Genomic DNA, 20,212 nt, shown 5'->3' with positions numbered 1-20,212 from the left:
TTTGTCCTTAAGTAGACACGTCTGATAAAGAAACTGAGGTCTAGGGAAATTAAATGACAAATATTACATCTCTATACAAAGAACTTTCATATATAGATATATCTATATAAATATATGATATACATGACATATAACATATATCAAGGTGATATGTATGATGTATAGATGTCATATCTATATGTATGCGCATATATGTGTATATATCATACATACATATATACATATATGTGTATATTACATCATTTGATTCTCACAAAAAATACATGAGAAATGTAATTTGTATATGGTGATTCCCCCCTCTTCCAAATGACGAAATTGATACTCAGAAGGGCTAAGTGACTTGTTCAGGGTTATGAAGTTTGTCTGTGGCAAAGCTGAGACTCAAAGCCAATGTGTTTTTAACTTGTTTCTATTCTACCTTGCTGTCCAGGCATCATGACTTCCTAAATAGGCCCAGCCTCTCAGGAAACAAGCCCTTCTAGCCACTTGACTACCATTTAGATTACAATTAAGGAAGGGCAAAGGTGATCATTCTGTATATTTTGTTGGGTAACCTGGTGGTAAGAACTGTGATGCTGATCATTCCATTTTGTTCATCTTCTCAGTAAAGCACAAAGTGGCTTTCCACAGCTAGCACCATTGCTGGCCCAGGTGTACCCTCTAGGCTCTCTTAGATTTATAAGAGTTCATTAAGTTTGTACATTCAGTAAGTGCTCCCAGTTGGTCACCATTCTGCCCACCAACAAGTTAGGATTTAGGTATCCATTTGGACTTTATAATAGTTCTGGCTCTAATTGGCACCAGGATGGAATCATAGGGATAAAATATCTCTTTAGATGATCCAGAGAATAGGGTCCCAAAAGGAGAGGTATGCAACTAGGGAAATCCCAGCCAGTTGCAGGGTAGTTTATTTATTTCAGACACCACATTTTCTCATCAGTTCAGTAGTCAAAGAGACCACATAGAAAAAAAAAAAAGCAAAGATTTTCAACCAGGATAGAATCATGGGATCATAAAAAAATAGAACTGGAAGGGACCAATGAGGTAATCCTGTCAAATTTCTTCATTTTACAGGTGTGTGAAATGAGTTCCAAGAGAAGACATGACTAGATTGAGTTATGAAGGTACGAAATGAAAGAGTTGAGAGTCAAACCTAAGTCTTTTGGCTCCAATTCCAATGTTCTACTCAAGATACCAATAGATTCTTAGAATTAGAGAGATGAGAACAACTTAAAGGTAAGAGAATCTTTTTTTTTCCCTTCAGGCCAACATTCACTTAGTCAAAGGAGTACCTTTCCTGTATTACAGACTTGGGGGAAACATGTTTCTAATTTTAGGAAGTTCCTTCTCTCTCATTTAAATTTTTCCTCCCTCTTTACAAGTCCATTTCCTCTAGTTCTGTCTTCAAGGTAGCCATATGTCTACTGAATATCTTCACCACGGATTCTACGAATCATTCAGCCACTAAAATATTTCATTTCTGTAATATATTTCTGCATGAATCATTCTCACTGTACATTCTGATTTAAGATCTAAAGATTTAGCTTCTGTTAATGAGGAGTGTTGGACGTTTTTTGAAGTGTATTTAACAGTCTTATTTTAGGAAGTGTGCCAAGAAGGCAAGGTTATCCCACACATTAACCTGCTACATAAACTTTATATCAATATTTCCTCTGGGAAAGGAAACTGACCTGAAACTAGAATTACCAGTTTTAATTCTTTCCTACAAATTCGTTCAAGTCCACTTAGTCCTCATTTAATCAGAATAAAGATTTCTAGAGAAAGTTTTACCCCTGGGTATAATGGGGGAGGTGGGGCTCAAAAAATTAATTCTATTTAAGAACTCCAATTGCTTGTGTTCATCAAGGAAACTGGATCTAAATAGGAATTAAGCACCAAGTTAAATCTTTAGTGATGGCTTATAAAGCTCTAAGGATGTTTCAGCTAATCAGAGTGATGATATGGGTGAATATTCCTAACCCTGTCATTCTGAATAATGCAGGCCTTATGGCACAGGTCTGATCCACAATAAAACTATAGCCCTAATTCCAAAGGATTCATCAAAAAACCACATACTCTTCCATTTCCTTTCATGTGCGGAAAGGGAATTGTTCATTTCAGTTCCTGTAAAATGGATTTGTTTTTCCATTCCAGGTGTTTTATGAATGTTCGGTGCTTGGCAATTAGGGGAAATACAGCATCCAGAGCTCTTGCCCTGGAGCTGAACTGCTCAGCTTCACAATTGTGAGATGTCCCAGTAACCAGTGTGAGGGCCAACATCTTCCTGTTTCCCCATCACACAAGCAGAGATATCAGGGCTTCCTATTTTGGGGGACAAGGTGGAAGATGAAGCACTGAAGACAAGTGACCTGGCTGATCAGAAAAACTGCACATGATCCTTGAGCTTTTGAACTCACAAAGTGCTTTCTGCTGCATTGTTCTTGGGTCATTTCCACCTTGGCCTTGGGACTCTGGACTATGTCATGATCATTGTCGGTTTTGCTTTACAATGTGGTCTGACCTTGTGCAAAACAAGTCAAAGGCACAGTTCCTATCTCCAAGACCTTATGTCTGGAGAACCTGGTAAGCACATGGAGATATAAATGTCCAAGACAAGTTATAGAAAAACATCTGAAACATGGTAAAACCTCATTAATTCAATATTGCTTTATTCAAAATAGCACATAATTCAAAGCAACTGCTTTTCCCCCGGTGCTATTGTTCTTTAATAAAAAATATCAAATAATCTGATCCTGGTTGATTCCAAGACTTTTTTGTCTGGTCCCCTGCATTTCAAATGAATAAGATTTTACTGTAACTCCCCTTTTGTAATTTAGGTATTATGTATTATTTCTTTTGATACTCAAAGTTTTTCCTGAGAAGTTTAATTTGGCATATTTCACTTTACCAGACAAAAACTTTATTCTAACTAGAAATCCAAGTTTTTGTTAATAAATTAATGTTTTGTTAGATTGGCTTGTTACACTTGGATTCTCATCATCATCATTATCATCACAGGATATTGGAGTCTCTAGTAAATGATCTTCACTTTAGGGCATAGGTCAGGACAGCATGCATTCACCTTGGAGCCCTTCTGAGAGTATTTTTGTTCATGTGATGTCACGAAAGGGATTTTTCATAACTAGAAGGCAGTTCAATGTACAATGTCAGAGGCTATGTACATGTGTACATAGGAATAAGAGGGTTTGAAGGGCTCCTCAACCTGAGGTCTTGAAACTGACTTCTAAAGATAAGTATTTTGATAATTATACTTCAGTGTGATTGATTTCATTTATGATCTTCTGCATTTTATTTTATGCATTTAAAAACTGTATTCTCAGAAGGGGTTCATAGGCTTCACCCAACTGCCAAAGGGATGCAAACCACAAAGAAAAGAAAGAAAATCCACTGGTTTTACGTTTGAAAGGAACTTAAAGGTCATAGGGTCAAGTATTAGGACACCAGAGGGGTCTTAGGACACAGACAACACTCCCACTTACAGATGGAGAAACAGTTCCAGAGAGATGACTATTTCAGGGTCACATAGGTAGGAGATTTGAACCCAAGTGATCTTTCTGCTGTTTCTAGCCCGGACCAATACTACACAAATGCTAGATAGTCATTATAAATTGACCTAATCCCTCCTCTATGGGCAGATAAGTGGCGCAGTGAATAGAGTCCTCCTTCCTGAAGCCAGGAAGACTTATCTTCTGAGTTCAAATCTGGCTTCAGTTACTTAATACTTGTGCAACCTTGGGCAAATCCCTTAACCCTGTATGCCTCAATTTCCTTATCTGTAAAATGTACTGGAGAAGGAAATGGCAAACCGCTCCAGTATCTTTGCCAAGAAAACTCCAAATGGGGTCACCAACAGTCAGATATGACTGAAATAACTGAATACAACAACACCAATTCCTGCACTGCCACGACTACAGATCTAAAGTAGGCACTGCTGACGTAGGCCACAGAGGAGGGGAGAAAGTTTGCCAATGTAAAGCATTCGGATAGCTAAATCTAGGAATCTCAAATGCCTGAAGTTTTTAGGTTGTAGAGATGTTCTCTAGATCAAAATAGGCTATTCTGAAAAACCCTCTGAAGAATTGTATTTTTTTAGCAATCATCTGAGTTCAGTTAAAGAGACATGCATTTCATAAACAAAAGCCTCGAATGCTGTAACCAGTGATACTGTAATCACTTTATAATCAACTAGGCCATGAGAGTGTTCAAGCTATAGGTCACAACCCTGATCTCCAAGAATATTCTAAAGACAAATGCTTAGTGAATTTGCAGTAAATGTTGAAATGATATTTTCTTGAACTATTTTCTGGCCCTGTCTTTCTTTTGCTTTAGAATCCCAGCCAGCTATCATCTGGTCATCCTTTCCAGCATTAACTAATCACCAGTGAAAAATACAAGTGTCATTCACAAATCATATCAAAGGCTGAAACAGCTGGAATCAAATTCATGTGACTGCATCATTTTATCATCTTGACATTAATCATTCTACATAGATACCACAGGCAATCTGGAGCAAGGAATAATTTACAATGCAATAGGAAAATTAACTGTTTAGTGCCAACAGCCTAGCTTTCCCTCCCAGCTCTCATAACATCTTAGATCCAAGGATTACATGGAAATATTTTGTAAAATGTTATCACTGGAGAAACAATAAAAGTTAGGGGGAAAAATAAGAGAGATTCCAATTAATTCTCACCACCAAGTTGTCAGCTTAGTCCTAGAACTGTGATAATATCTTTATTTTGGATATTTTCTTTAGAAACCTTTCTGGTAGGCACTAGGTCATCTCCCAAATTTGGTATATAATTAAATTATATCATGCTCTGATCCACTCAATTATTACTGTTGCCCCATGGAGATCATGAGTGCCATAGACTAATGTTACCTGGGATACTGGATGTTTAGTGAAGAGGTATGCTCATGGATGTGGGGTGGCCAAAACCCCTCAGAACTTCTTTCTCCCTTCCCTCCTGTCTCAGATTAGACATGCCTCTCCTTTTGGCAGGTATCTCTCTCTCTCTCTCTCTCTCTCTCTCACTCACACACACACACACACACACACACCTGTGCCTCTGATCTAATCCTCTCTTGCCTCCTTCCAAATTTAGTTCCAACCATATCTTTGTCCTCTTTCCTGTGCCTTTTCAATCTTTCTTTCTCTATACAGATAGGCTTTCTCCCACACCATTCAAAGTGGGAAGGGATGCTGTAGCATCTAATAGATAAAGTGTTGAACCTGAAATCCAGACGACCTGGGTTTGAAACCACATGAGACACTTAGTAAGCATGTGACTGTGGACAAGTCAGTTGACCTCTCTGAAATGGTCTGCAGAGGTCAAGAAAGGGAGGACTAAGGAAAGCCCATTGGATCTGTCCATTAGAAAATTGCTGACATTCCTATTTGTGAGTTGCAATTGGCTCATCTGTCAAATGGAGATGATAATCATTATTATCATTCCAGGGCCGTTGTGAGGGTCAAATGGCATTATGTAAATAGAGTACTTTGGAAATCTTTCATTGTATGTCAACTTGTGAAAACTAGTTTGACTGGTACAGTCCCAGCCCATAGGATGCAGGTATGCTAAAGGGAATAAACCCAGAGACTGGACATGAACCCTTCTCAGCTTCTTGCTGGAATAGTACCATTAGGGTTAAATTCCCTACATGCCAGTTCCTCATTCCTCCCTCCATGTTCCTCATTCCCCACTTCTTATTAGGTAATTTAGAAGACACCCCCCCCACTTTTCTGGTCCTGTAGATAACAGGGGATTCTCCTATTAGTAGCATACTGGTTCTTTGTCTCAAAGGAATAGAAACAATAAAGCTTAGCAGGCATCCTTACCTCCACACCTCCTGGCTTTCCCAGCTTCCTTCAAGACTCAGATCAAATCCCACTTTTTATAGGAGACCTTCACCCCACCTCACCCTTAGCATTTAGCACAGTATCTAGAACTTAGCTGTTGTTGTTTATCCTTCATTTTCCATGGGTTACCAATGACATCAAGGGCAATGTCTTGACATGCTTGTGAATTGGATTTAAGAAAGGAGAGTCCAGTGGCAAGACCAAAGTCAAGACAAGTGAAGATAACCCAGGATGCAGTGGATGACCTTAATGTCTTCGAAGTCTGACCAAACTCTAAGCTCTCCACAGCACTTATTTCAGCCACCTTCACGGCCTTTGGAACAAATTGATCTTGTCCACCCATTCTGCCAGGGGAAGTCTTCATGTGCTTGCGGTAAATATCTCTCTGACTAACAGGGTTGAGGCCTGTCAGTTATAGCCAGTCTGCCAATTACCAGGGTGTGGCTGCTATGCATGCTATAGCTTCTTAGATCCACAGGTAGAATTGAGTGAAAGGTGGACATCAAAGGCTGATGAACAGCCCTGAAAAGGGCTTGGCAAGCCCACCTACTAGAGATGCCAGTCCTCCCTGAGTACCCCATACATTCCCTAGCATTTAGTATGAACTTAGTGACTGCCTGATCTAACTTCTTCCCCATCTAGCTATAGCAGAACCCTCCCCACAATACTCATTGTCATGAGATCTGTATCATACAGAGATAAGGGGCAAGGAACTGCCACCCAAACCAAAATATCTTTCCTGGGACATTATTTCCTATATGTGTTGATGGATTCTCTCTCTCTCTCTTTCTCTCTCCCTCTGTCTCTCTCTTTAGAATGTAAGCTCCTTGAGGGCAGGGACTCTTTTTTTCTTTATATGTACTTATATATGAGGAAGCTAGGAAATATAGTAGATAAAAAGCTAGACCTGAAACAAGGAGGACCTGGGTTTGAATCCTGCTTTAGACCCTGTGACCCTGGGCAAATCATTTGACCTTACCCTCAGTTTCCATATCTGTAAAATGATAACAACAACAACTACCTAAGAGGGTTGTTGTAAAGACCAAAAGAGATAATATATATATAAATTGCTTTATAAACTTTACAGTACTACACACATGTTAGCTATATTTCCATCATCATCCTTAATCTCTAGCTCTTAGTATAGCTTTTGGGAAATAGTGAGCAATTAATCAACGCTTTTTTCATTCATTCATTCACTTGCCTTGTGTAAGCAGCAGGGAATTGGTGAGGCTATGAGATATAGGGTTCTACATTACTTTTGTGTGGGGAAGGGTTGGGAAAAAAGGCAAACATTGGGGGTGGCAGTGGAGAAAAGGTTAACCCACTGGTCTTTTCCTTCAATATCTTGATGTCTGTATTTATGACTTAAGGCACCTATTTCTCCCTCTTCTCACTAATGGTAGGTGTACGTTATGACAAAAATCAGGGGCATGCCTTCTCCTCCAAAAAAAAAAAAAGTCAAAGGAATCAGGAGTGGGTACTTGAAATGACAGTGACAACTTGGCAAGCCCAAGGATTCCCCCAAGGAAAGGATACCAATGGTTCCCTATATACATAGTACAACAGAAGGCAAAAAGAGCCACCATGTGCCCAGCTGATCTCCCTTCCATCACATATGAGGAGTGGTTTGCAGAAAGAAAGGGTATTTGCTTGGCCGAATCAATGATGCTTCCCTAAGCACTGGATAAGTACTGCTGTTACCTAAACAAAAGCAAACATTCATTTGAAGGTCTGAGTTTCAGGCAATCTGCCCTTAGCCAACTTTTTGCTACCACAATTATAAAAATTGCTAGTTACGACTCTTCATTGTTTTCGTTAATATTAAAAAAAATCAAGTCTGATTTTTCATGATCCCATTTGGAGTTTTCTTAGCGAAGATATTAGAGTGGTTTGCCATTTCCTTCTCTACCTCATTTGACAGATAAGGAAATTGAAGAAAACAGAGTTAAGTGACTCATCCAGGGATGCACAGCTAATAAGTGTTTGAGGCCAGATTTCAATGAAGGTTCTCCAGGCTCCAAGGTTGGCATTCTTTCCATTGCATTAGCTGTCCTATTCTATACTTAGGTATTGCTTAAAGTATTTTGTCAATCTCTCCTTTTCTTTCTACATAATCTTCCTGGATGATTGCACCTGATGTGAGGGCTTACTGAGCCCTTTATAGGGCTGCTCATTTACCTATGGTATCCCACCAGTCACCCAACTTTCACCCATGGCTCCAAGAAACTGTAGCATGCACAGCAGCTACACCCCAGTAAAACTGTCTCAACAGATGAGCTAAACTAGGTTGAGGGCAACAGACAGATCTCAGACTTGTTGTTGAGTTAGGAGAATGGCTACCCCAAACATGTGAAGACTTCTCCTGGTGGGACAGGTGGATGAAAACAATTTGTTCCAATGGCCATAAAAGAGACTGAAGCAGGTACTGCAGAGCATTGAGAGGTTGGTCAAACAACAAAGACACCAAGGTCATCCACTGCATCCCAGGCCATCGCCAATCATCTTGACTTTCATTTTGCCACTGGGCTTGGATGACTCTGAAAGAGAGTGAGGCTAACTCTGCCTCGCTTAAATTCAATTCACTCCAAGTCAAGATATCACAACATGATGTCATCGGTCCACTTAAAAAACAAAGAACAAACAATATACTTCTCCCTTGAGTGTGAGAACTACATTTTCAAATACCTACCTGTTGGGTATTAGGATCTGGACATCCTGTTCTGGTCTCAAATTCAATATATATTGCACATGAAATTGAATTTGTTGTAGTTCTCCTCAAACCTTTTTCCCCTCCTGATTTTCCAAACCTTTTCACCTTTGTGCATTTGGTTTTTTTTTTCCCCTATTCTCTGTGTTTAAAATGCCCTCACTCACCCAATTTCTACCTATTGAAATTCTATCCATTCTTCCATTTCTACCAAGTGCTCTGTTAATATTTCACAATAACTGTGGTTTGGGTTTGTATTTAGATAATGATCCAACTTTGATCTTCTTAAATATATCAATTTAATTAAGTTTAGCAAGTATTGTTGAGCATCTACTGTATAACTTTGAAATATTGATTTCGTGCTACTTATTCTGACTTTAGATGGGAAATAAAAGGAGAGAGAAATATAGGATTCACTATTTACAAAAGGAATGCGGCTTTAACTTCTGCCTATGAGAAAGAGGGAGATCTGGACAAAATACACAAATTATAAATTCAAAATTTGCCTATTTTGTAAATTGCTCAAAAGAAAGTAAAATAATCATTTTTCCCCCTCTCCTCATCTACATGCTGGTATTCTTCAAGAATCTGTCTTGGGCCCTCCTCTCTATGCTAACTGATCCCAATGCTGATGAGATACAACTTCAAGCAAATGGTGGAGAGAAGAAAGTATGACTCGCCCTGAATATTTCAAGAGCACCAAGGGATGTGAGAACAAAGGACCATGGGCTAAGATTCAGAATATACAAGTTTCAGCCCCACTTCTGCCTTTACTGTGTGACTGTGGTCACATTTTACCTCTCTGAGCTCCCTAAAATGAGAGACTTAAACCAAATAATCCCCAAGATTCATCTTAGCTTTAGAATTTTATGACTCCTTGGAATGTAAACTGTATTTAAATGATATTACACAGAACCGCAGAGTTGGAAGGAAGCTGAAAAGTAGTCCAACCAGTACCCAAACAGGATACCCTCTACACTAAAATATCCCAAACAAGCTGCCATTCGGCCTTTCCTAGAAGACTCCCATTAAAACTGAATTTGCTGCTTTCCAAAGTAGCCTATCTCACTTCTGGAAATCTTTGGTATTCCATCATTGAAGTTAAATTTTCCCCTCAGAAACAGCCAGCCCTTTCTTCTAGTCCTGTCCTTTGAGGCGAAGGAGAACAAAATAGTTTTCCTCTGCAAAACTGCCATGGGAGGGGGGGCATTTCTTAATTAGTAAGTAACATTATTTCTGGTATTATTCTGAAATTAGGCTATGCTATCTTGTCTATGAGAAATATCTAGATTAGCAGCAGTATCTGAATTATTTCGTCTGAATTACACTTTGCACAATTATTCTGATAATTTTCATTATCTATTTTTTCATGTGTTTTCATTTTAATAAATATTTTAGTATATAAGATAGTTTTTCTGTTTCTACCTATGATTTCTCTTGTGTAGGGAACTCCCAGTGAGGAAATTTCCTCCACCAATGCAGATAAATACCTGCTCTTCAACTTGTCGATATTGTAGAATTGTCAAGGGTACCAAGAGGATGTGACTTGTACTGGGTCACAGTATCTGTGAGAGGAAGGAGTTGAACCAATACTTTCCTTAAATCTGGGCAAGCAGGGCCCTTGCCCTGGGCCCTGAACTCCAATAAGTCTTATGCTTTGAAGCACTCCATGCATCATAGGGGCAGCTGGGTGGCACAGTGGATAGAGCACCAGGCCTGGAGTAAGACCTGAGTTCAAATTTAGCTTCAGACACTTACTAGCTGGGGTGACTCTGGGCAAGTCACTTAACCCTGTTTGCCTCAGTTTCAGCATGTATAAAATAAGCTAGAGAAGGAAATGGCAAACCACTGGAGTATATTTGCCAAGAAAATCCCAAATGGGGTCACGAAGCGTTAGACACGACTGAACAACAACAATGTGTCATAGGCACAAAAATTAAGATAAAAATAAACTATGCAGAATAAAACAAAGAAACTATGAATAACCTGCACAGCCAAATAAAACTTTCCTTATTTGTATGGGACATGGGAACATCTGAATTAAGTCCACTATTTATCCTGGATTGTGTGGTATATAGGATCTCAAAGGGTAGGGACACAGAAAAGCTTATCATTTGGAGGTGAGGTTGCTGGTTGCCAAGTATGTGCTTAAAACAAAGTTGGCTCTGCAATGGTGGGTCTTCACTCTAAGCTCCATCATGATGAGCAATTGGGGAATGTCTAAGTTCAATTTGCCACCTTTTGCAGCCATTGAATTTGAAGTAGGAATGGGAAGGAGAGAGACGAATCCTTCACGCTGTTGGGTAACCTTGGACTTGTCCAGAGCTTGGGACATCAACTAGGGATAGAGTCAGTCGACTGCCTCAGTATCATTTGTCCTGCTGTCTCCAGAGCCCTCTGTGCAGTCTGGGGACTCCCTTGGCCGCAGAGCCACTCTCTGGCCCAGGTTGGCATGGAAGTGGCCTTCTTCAGGATTCTCAGAGCCCTCTGCATGTTGGTGAAAACCATCTCGGCCAGAAAAGCTCAGGGGGACTCTCCAGCAGCAACATGAAGTGTTTAAGGGTAGAAGCAGCCTGAGAATGCCATTCTTCTGCTCTAACTGGCTCCCTTCCTCCCACACCTAAATGCCAAGGAATGGGAACAAACATACAGTAGGGACATAACAACAACAAAAACAGCTAGCATTTACAGAGGACTTTATATTTTGCAAATCAATCATTATCACTGAACCCTCTGAAATTTGTATTTAGGACTTTTTCATTCTCTGTTGCTTTGGGGGCTGGGGAGCAAGGTGACATAGCAGAAATAGTGGGGATATTCTGCAAGGAGGCCTATTTCAACTCATTGTAAGGAGCTACAGAGAAGCAATTTGGCTTAGGGCAGGGCTAGTCCCTGACATATGCTGGCTATGTGACCATAAGCAAGTCACTTAAAATCTCAGTGCTTTAGGCCAATGTTTGCCAAACTTTTTTGACAATGCATTTTTATAAGTTAAAAAAAAAGTTTACTTATGAATTATGTTGATGTACTTCTCTACTAATGTCTTATATTATGAAACATTCAAAAATAGACACTAAAAAGAATGATAAAAGTGAAGTAAATAATGTTTAAAATTTTATTTATGGATAGTACAAAAATCCTTTTGGTCTTACTATTTTTTATGTTTAGATATTTATATTAGTAGCATACTTTCTATATTCTGAGCAGTTGACTGTTTTTGATGCCCTATATTTGTTTCTTAGGATTTCTAATATATCTCACATTGGCTGCTTAAAAACTTTGGGTGTTTCGGGGGCAGAGAAGGGAATGAGCATTTATTAAATGCCTTCTATGTAAAAGGCACTGTGCTAATTGTTTTACAAATATTTTCTCATTTGATCTGCACAAAAACCTTAAGAGATAGGTGCTATTATGATCCACATTTTAGAGTTGAGGAAACTGAGGTAAACAAAGACTAAGTGACTTGCCCAAGGTCACACAGCTATTATTTGAATCTGAATTTGAACTCAACTCATCCTGATTTCACCCATTGCACCACCTAGCTGCCCTTTACCTCAATTCTTAATAGTTCACAAAATAAGCTACAATTTCTTCAAATTTATTATTAAAATTATATGATAATCATCAATATTATGACTATAACTGTAATAAACTTAAATTTTAAAATTCTGCATTTAAGAAGGGGAAGATTGATGGTTGCTCTCAAAGTGAGAACACTGGCTAGCTTATATTGTGTCGAGCTCTGCCTTCTGTTATGTAATGGCATATTTGAGTTTGGTATAGATCAGAATATTTTAATTTTGTACTATTCATGTTTGTCTTAAACAATAGTGCAAAAAAAGATGTGAAATTTTAATATAAAAATATTATTAAAAGTTAGTTCCAATTTATTTCATTGTGTTGTTATAATTTTCATCCATGTTTACATAGAGATTAAAGTTCAAGAAAGAGAGTTCTTGTATCTGAGGTTATTTTTTTTAAAAGTTTATTTTTTAAAATAAAATTATTTATAACTTTTTAAAAATTTTGTGGTCTAAATTCTTTTCCTTCCACCAGTCCTTCCAGCATCCATTGAGAAGGATGCAATATATCAATTATATCTGAGATGTCAAAAGCAGAGCACTATGAAATGTAAAGACATTTTGCATTGAATCTAGATTTGAACTCAAATCCAGTAAAGACAGTAGCAACATCCCATTTTCTGATTTATTTGTGTTGCTAACATGGCAAATAGTATTTAAAATAGCAATTTAAGCTTTTGTGTGAGATGCAACCAAAATTATCTTTTAAAAAAGGAATATGGGGCAGCTAGGTGGCACATTGGATAGAGCACTGGCCATGAAGTCAGGAGGACCTGAGTTCAAATCCGGCCTCAGACAATTGACACTTCCTAGCTGTGTGACCCTAGGCAAGTCACTTAACCTCATTGCCTAGCCAAAAAAAAAAAAAAATGAATGTTATTATCAAGGCCCTTCTTGGAAGGACCTTTTCCCACACAAAATGTGCTGAAAGAAGGTTCCAATTTACAACAAAGTTTTTATTTTTTATTTTATTCTTCATTTTATTCTTTGAAATATACCATTGCAAAAGGGAAATAGTTTCTCTTTTTCTTGAAATGTGAATTATTGAGGAGTGATAGAGGACTGTTCTAGGTATTCTAACTGCCCGCTATCTGCTACTCAATAGCATTAAAAAAAGACAAAACAAAACATTTTTAAAAATGAGGCCATGGATAAACCATCACAATGTAAACAGTTTTCCTAGAATAGCTGAGGAGTAACATTGTAAATACCCAGGAGGATGGGTGGGAGGATTCGTTCAGTGCTCAGAATTGGTATCCAAGTGGTCACACAGTCTACAACAGCCATTCACATTTTGGCAGCAATTTTGGCTCTGTGCAGTTCAGTGTTTTAAATCACAATACTTCTTTTTTGTTTGTTTGTTTGTTTGTTTTTGGGGGTTTTTTGTTTTTTGTTTTTTTGGCTAGGCAATGGGGTTAAGTGACTTGCCCAGGGTCACACAGCTAGTAAGTGTTATGTGTCTGAGGCTGGATTTGAACTCAGGTCCTCCTGAATCCAGGGCCGATGCTCTATCCACTGTGTCACCTAGCTGCCCCTAAATCACAAAACTTCTTAGAAAAAAGTTGGTCTTTTAAGTTAATTACTCCAAATGTTCAGTGATAAATGCATACATCACAAGGGCCCATGAATACATTTTAATCAAAGGCCCCTACAAAAAAATATTTGCCTAGGGCTCCACACATTATTGAATTGAACCCATGTCTTCCTGAATCAAAGGCTCTCTCTCTCTCCACTATACCATATTAGTGTATTTGGTGTTTTTATACAAATAGGTCTCTTATAAGTAGCAAAAAAATAGTAAAACACTTAAAATAAACAAGTTGGTTTCATATAAAACTTTTTTAATATTGTGGAATAATTCTAAATCAATTATTAAGGTCTATCTTTTTTTAAACAATTTTTCTATTATTATTTGGCTTTTTTATCATTTTGTTTCAAATAGGAAATTTTTCTTCTATGTATTCCAATATACGTCTAAGATAATGTTCATCAAAAATTCCAATCAATTATAAAAACAGCTCACTTGGGGACAGCTAGGTGACATAGTGGATAGAGCACTGGTCCTGACGTCAGGAGGACTTGAGTTCAAATCTAGCCTCAGACCAAACACTGGACACTTACTAGCTGTGTAACCCTGGGCAAGTCACTTAACCCCAATTGCTTTAAAAAAATTGACTCACTAATTCATAGTAACAGGGAAAGGTCAAGTAAATGGCGGGGGGGTGGACATCCAAGTTATATATTTTAAAAGAGTACATCTCTGCTGCTCCTCAATTGCAAAGAAAAAAAAAATCTTTCAGTTGGAGAAAAACAGTCATATCGATTACTACTCATCTTGTAAACACAAAGTCTACTAACAAAATTTATTTTTCCTTCATCTTCCTAATGTTTTGCATCATATAATAATAATAGTAATTATAGCTTTTATACAGCAGTTTATGGCAAGTAAAATTCAACAAAAAATAGGCTGAGGTTCTCTCCAAGCAAGATAATAGTTTATTAGCAGAGTGAGAACCTGGTAATAAAGCAGGTCAGCAGCTTCCTCAGTTTAGCCAAATACCCCAAGAAGAGACAAAGTCCCTTTTTATAAGATTAGAACAAAGAACAGAGCAGGAAATGTGAGAAAAGAACAGAATTGGTCATAGAGTTGGCAGCATCATGGGAATGTAGGACAAAATGACTGGTTACATAGTTGAGGTGTAGGGAATAACATGATTGGTTGGAAGCCAGGAATGAGGGGATAGCAATAACTTCTTTCCCTCCTATGACTAAGAAATGTTCATTGTTTGAGTCCACCTGCAATGCTAGAAACAGTGGACTAGACTTCTTTAGATAGCAAACCAGACATATCTGAAGGATTGCTGGGTGGTGTAAAAATACTAGACCAGACTCCCTGTTGTCCACCTGCCTTTCTCAAGCATAGCAGATTTCCTTGAGGCATGAATAGAATGATGATTAGCAGAAATGGACTTCTAAACTTAACTCGCTACAAGTCAGCTAAATTTCTGAACTAAGTTCAGAGACAAAGAACCATGACTTAGGCAGTCACAGGACAAAATCAAATAATTGTACACAGGATCAATAAAAAATGTTACTGAATCAATTTGATCTTCTCAAGTTTAAGGTTTGCAAAGCATGTTACATAAATGATTTCATTGGATACTCAAAAGAACCTTGTGAGGTAGGTACTATTAGCGGCTCCATTTTGCAGATAAAAAAACTGAGGCTGAGAAAGGTTAAGTGACTTGTCCCAGGTCACACAGCTAGTAAGCGATTGATACAGCATGTGAATCTCAGGTCTTCATGATTCCAAGTCCAGTACTGTATTCAAAGTACCACCCAGAGGGTCAAGAATAGGAGAACTGGTCTAAAGGGAGAGCATGTCGATAATAATTAATTTTGAATTACATCATGACCTTCTGATTTATGGAGCACAAGAAAATAAATACCATCACAGGCTATGCAATACAGTACATTAGAAAGTGATACTCCTCTCTTCATGCCTATTACTGCCTTTGGCACCAAACCCTTAATATTTTAAGGCAACAGAGGATAACTGGATGAGTGTTGTGAGTCTGCTCAGGGCTTGCTAACTGATTCACAAGAACTTAGTATAAAGCATTTGTCAAGACATTGTCAACAAAAGTGGCAGAAGTCTGTCAGGATGCCAAGTGGAAAAATTAAACAATCTCTTAGTCATATCCCTAGGAATCCTCAAGAAAAGAGAAATCCCTATACACCCTCTCGTAGCCCTCACCCATTCATCTTTCATCTTCAGTTCTTTGGGATTTTCCCCATGGACTACCAAACACAAAGCAATGTTCCTTGAGAAGACAGTCAGTTGCATTATTAGTTTGGAGATTTTCTTTCGTTTTATGTCTTTGAGGCAGAATAATAGTAATACATCTCTCTTACTGGGAATTTTAAAGTCTGGGAAATGCTCTCCTTACTACAATCCTCAGAACTATTAAGTGGAAATATTATTGTCCCTATTTTACAGATGAGTAAACTAAAGTTCAGAGAGATTTTGAGTTGTCTAATATCACATAGTGGACAGTGAGTAGGAGAAAGAATTTGAATTCAGGTCTTCAGGCTCCAAATTCAGTGCATTTTTACATTCTACTTCACTTTGAGCATTTTAGTTCAGCAAAACAATAAGAATTTTGGTTTGGTCTCAGGCTCCTAGATTTAGGTATGGTAAGGACCTCAGAGAGGGGAAGGGGAGAGAGGGAAGGGGCTAAGGGGGGGGGGAGAGCATTTATTAATTACTAATTGTGCAACATTCTGCTAAGCACCGAAGAAAATAAACAAAGCAAAACAGTTGTTGCCCTCCCCCCCAAGGAACTTACATGTAAAGAGGAGCTGGAAAGGGGAGATTGGAGGAAAGCGACGGTGGTATAATGTAGAGATGGTCAGAAAGTGGCATGGAAGCCTGATTCCCAGCAAGACAAGACAGTGTCAGGGGACCAAAGGGCATAGGTTGGGATAAGGGAGAAATGAAGATGATCATAGTGACCAGGAAGCTGAGAAGATCAACCCTGTTCTCTCATCTTCAATCTCTCCTTATCCACTGGCTCCTTGTCTACTGCCTACAAATATGCTCAGACAGCCCCACCTGTAAAAATAATAATAATTTCTTCATTTAACTCTACTAAACCTTGAAACAATCATCTTATTTCTCAATTCTCTTTCACAGTCCAAAAAAAAAAAACAAACCTAGAAAAACCCGCCAATGTTCATTCCAACAGCTTCTTCACATCCTGCTAATTTCTCAACCCCTTTTAGTCTGATTTCTGATTTCCCCTAAAACTTCTCTCCCAAGTTACAAATGATCTCTTGACGTCAGATCTAATGAGTTTTTTTCTCTCCTCTATCATCATGCCTCTTAACCTCTCTGAAGCTTCTGATACTGTGGATCATTCCCCTTTTTTACGTAATCTCTTTCCATATTCTGACTCCAGGCTCAGAGTTCCATCCATTCTCCATCTAACAATTATTAAGGATCCCCCAAAGAGTGTTTGTTTACACAGGTTATATCTATTGATGTTGATCACACTATACTGCGTTTTACTGACACTGTTCTCTCCTGATTGTCCTTCTATGTGTAAGACCACTTTAGATTATTATTCATGTTCTATCCCCATGTGTGGGTGTACCCTCAGACTCTATACTGGGCCTTCTTTTCTCTCTCTCTCTCTCTCTCCCCCCCTCCTTTCTCTCTTTCCTCCCCTCTCTCTCCCCCTTCTTTTTTTCTGAGGCAATAGGGTTAAGTGACTTGCCCAGGGTCACAGAGCTAGTAAAGGGTCTGAGGCTGGATTTGAACATTCCATTGTCTCTCGTCACACAACCATCCCTTCAGTTCAGGCCCTCTTCATCTATTATCTAGGCCAGTGGTTCTCAAACTTATTGGTCACATGACCTCTTTATACTCTTAAAAATTAATAATGATGACAATGAGGAGGAGGAGGAGGAGAGCTAACATTCATACTGCTTACTATGTGCCACGCACTTTGCTAAGCACTTTACAAATATTATCTCATTTGATCTTCACAACAACCCTAGAATGTAGGTGCTATTATTATTCCTAGTTTATAGTTGAAGAAGCTAAGGCAAATAAAGGTTAAATGACTTGCTCTTAAGCGTCTCAGGCCAATTCTGATCTTGTTTCTCCTAATTCCAGGTCCAGCATTCTATCCACTGTGCCACCTAGCAATCAGTGAGCATCCTCCAAAGAGCTTTTATTTATTTGGGTTGTATCTATCAATATTGAGTGTTCTAGAAATTTAAAAGTCTTAGTGTAATTATTAAAGTAGTCTTGACCTCATAGATTCCCTGAGAGGGTATCAGGAACTCCCATGGGTCCCTGACCATACTTTGAGAACTGACCTAGACTATTGTAATAGCTTCTTAGTGGGTCTCTCTGTTTCTAGTAACTCGTCTCTCTAATTCATCCTCCACATAGCCACCAAATTGGCTAAAACAAAGGTCTAATGACCACTCCACCGTTCAAGAAGCTTCCATGGCCTCTTATTTGCTCTAAACTAAAATTTAAAAAACCAAACAAAAAAATCTCCTCTGATGGTCATTTATATCCCTTCACAACGTGACTCCAAATGATCTTTTTAGACCAATTTCACGTTACTCCCTGCCAAACATTCTATGTTCCATCCTAACTGTTGTCCATATATATTCCATCTCAAGCATCCATGCCCTTGCATAGGCTGCTCTGGAGGCCTGGAATGCTCTCCTTGATCACTTGGTCTCTTAGACTCTAAAGCTTTTCAAAGTTCAGATCAAGTGCCACCCCGTATCAGGCTTTTCCTAATTTCTTCCATTGGTATTATTCTCCACCCCCAAGTCCTAAAATGTATATTTATTTAGCATTTTTTTTACTTACTCCTCCATCCACTTGTTCCCCCCACCCAAAAAAATGTGAATTTCATGAGGGCAGGGACTGTTTCAATGTTGTTATTGCTTTCTTAAATGCATTGCTCAGAACCTCACACATGGTAAAAGTTCAATCAATGCTTGTTAAATTGAAACAAAAATATTTAATTACCCGTAGTCCTGCTTAGTGAGTTATTTTTATTTTCCTTCTTCAATGTTCTCTCCCCTGCCCTAGCCCAGGAACCAAAATATAGAAAAACCATAAAAGAATGAGCAGCTATCTTGGGTAGTAGGGACAAGGTGTCACAGAGTTACAGAATCACTATGGAAATAGACACAGTGGCTACCACTACTGCTTGTTCTGGGTCTTGAGTCACTGAGTGGCAGTGAGGGGGATCGGGCAAACCTGCCCTAGTAGGGTGAGCATGGAGGACAGTTCAGAACTTGTCTAAGGAGAAGGAATCAGTATGAAGGCAGGGATCTGGGATCCAATGCTTCACTCATTAGTAGGAGGTTCCATCCTGGCAAGGGATAGCAGAGAAAGAGTAGGAAGATGCCACATCTTTGAGAAAAGCCACAAAAAGCAGTATAGAGATGATATTAGACCCTAAAGTACCTTCTAAGTGTAGGACTTTATGGACTTGAGGAAACTCAGTTTTTCTGATTTTTGAGTGTGCCATAGTCTTTCATTATACCTTCCATTTTAATAAAACCTTCTTTTCCTTATAGTCACTGCTCTTGCAAGCAGGGCAGTGGACACCATATAGAGAGATCCCAAATTTCCTCAGTGGATGTTTTGGTCGAGTGGTTTCAGTCCTGTCTGGCTCTTCATGGGCCCTTTTGAGGTTTTCTTGGCAAAGATACTGGAGTAATTTGTCATTTCCTTCTCCAGCTCATTTTACAGATTAAGGAAACTGAGGCAAACAGGAATAAGTGACTTGCCCATGGTCACACAGCTAGTAAGTATCTGAAGCTGGATTTGAACTCAGGAAAATGATTCTCCCTGACTCCAGGGCCAGCACTCTATCCACTGTGCCACCAAGTTGCCTTTCCTCAGTGGAAGCATGAGCCAAAAGCAGCATAAACAACCCTTTCAAACATATCCTGGACTTTTATGCCAAAGATGTCCCTAAAACAAGTTTTGCACACTCTAACTTCAAATCTTGCCCAAGGGGCTTTGAAATAATAACAAAAATAACAATAACAATTAGTACCTATATAGCACTTAAGGTCTGCAAAGCACTATACATGTATTATTTCATTTGAAGCTTACAACAACCTTGGGAGATGGGTGCTATTATCATTTCCATTTTACAAATGAGGAACCCAAAGTCACACAGCGAGTAAATGACTAAGGCCACATTTGAACTCAGGTCTTCATGACTACAAGTACAGCCCTCTATACACTGTGCTATCTAAATAGCTCCTTTCACCATGTCCTCTTTATTTTTTAAATTCTCATTTTTATACTTCTTAAGCACATTATCTTACATCCACATATCCTTAAATATTTTAGAACTCTAGGATTTCCTCAGTGAGGTTACTCAAATGAGATCAAACAAGATAACATATTGTGATAGGACCATGAGATACCCTAGTTTAGGGTGTGTGTGTGTGTGTGTGTGTGTGTGTGTGTGTGTGTGTGTGTGTGTG

This window comes from Vombatus ursinus, unplaced genomic scaffold (assembly GCF_900497805.2).
Source record: "Vombatus ursinus unplaced genomic scaffold, bare-nosed wombat genome assembly UNPS02014814.1, whole genome shotgun sequence".
Classification (NCBI taxonomy): Eukaryota; Metazoa; Chordata; class Mammalia; order Diprotodontia; family Vombatidae; genus Vombatus; species Vombatus ursinus.
Note: the sequence above shows the minus strand (reverse complement) of the source record.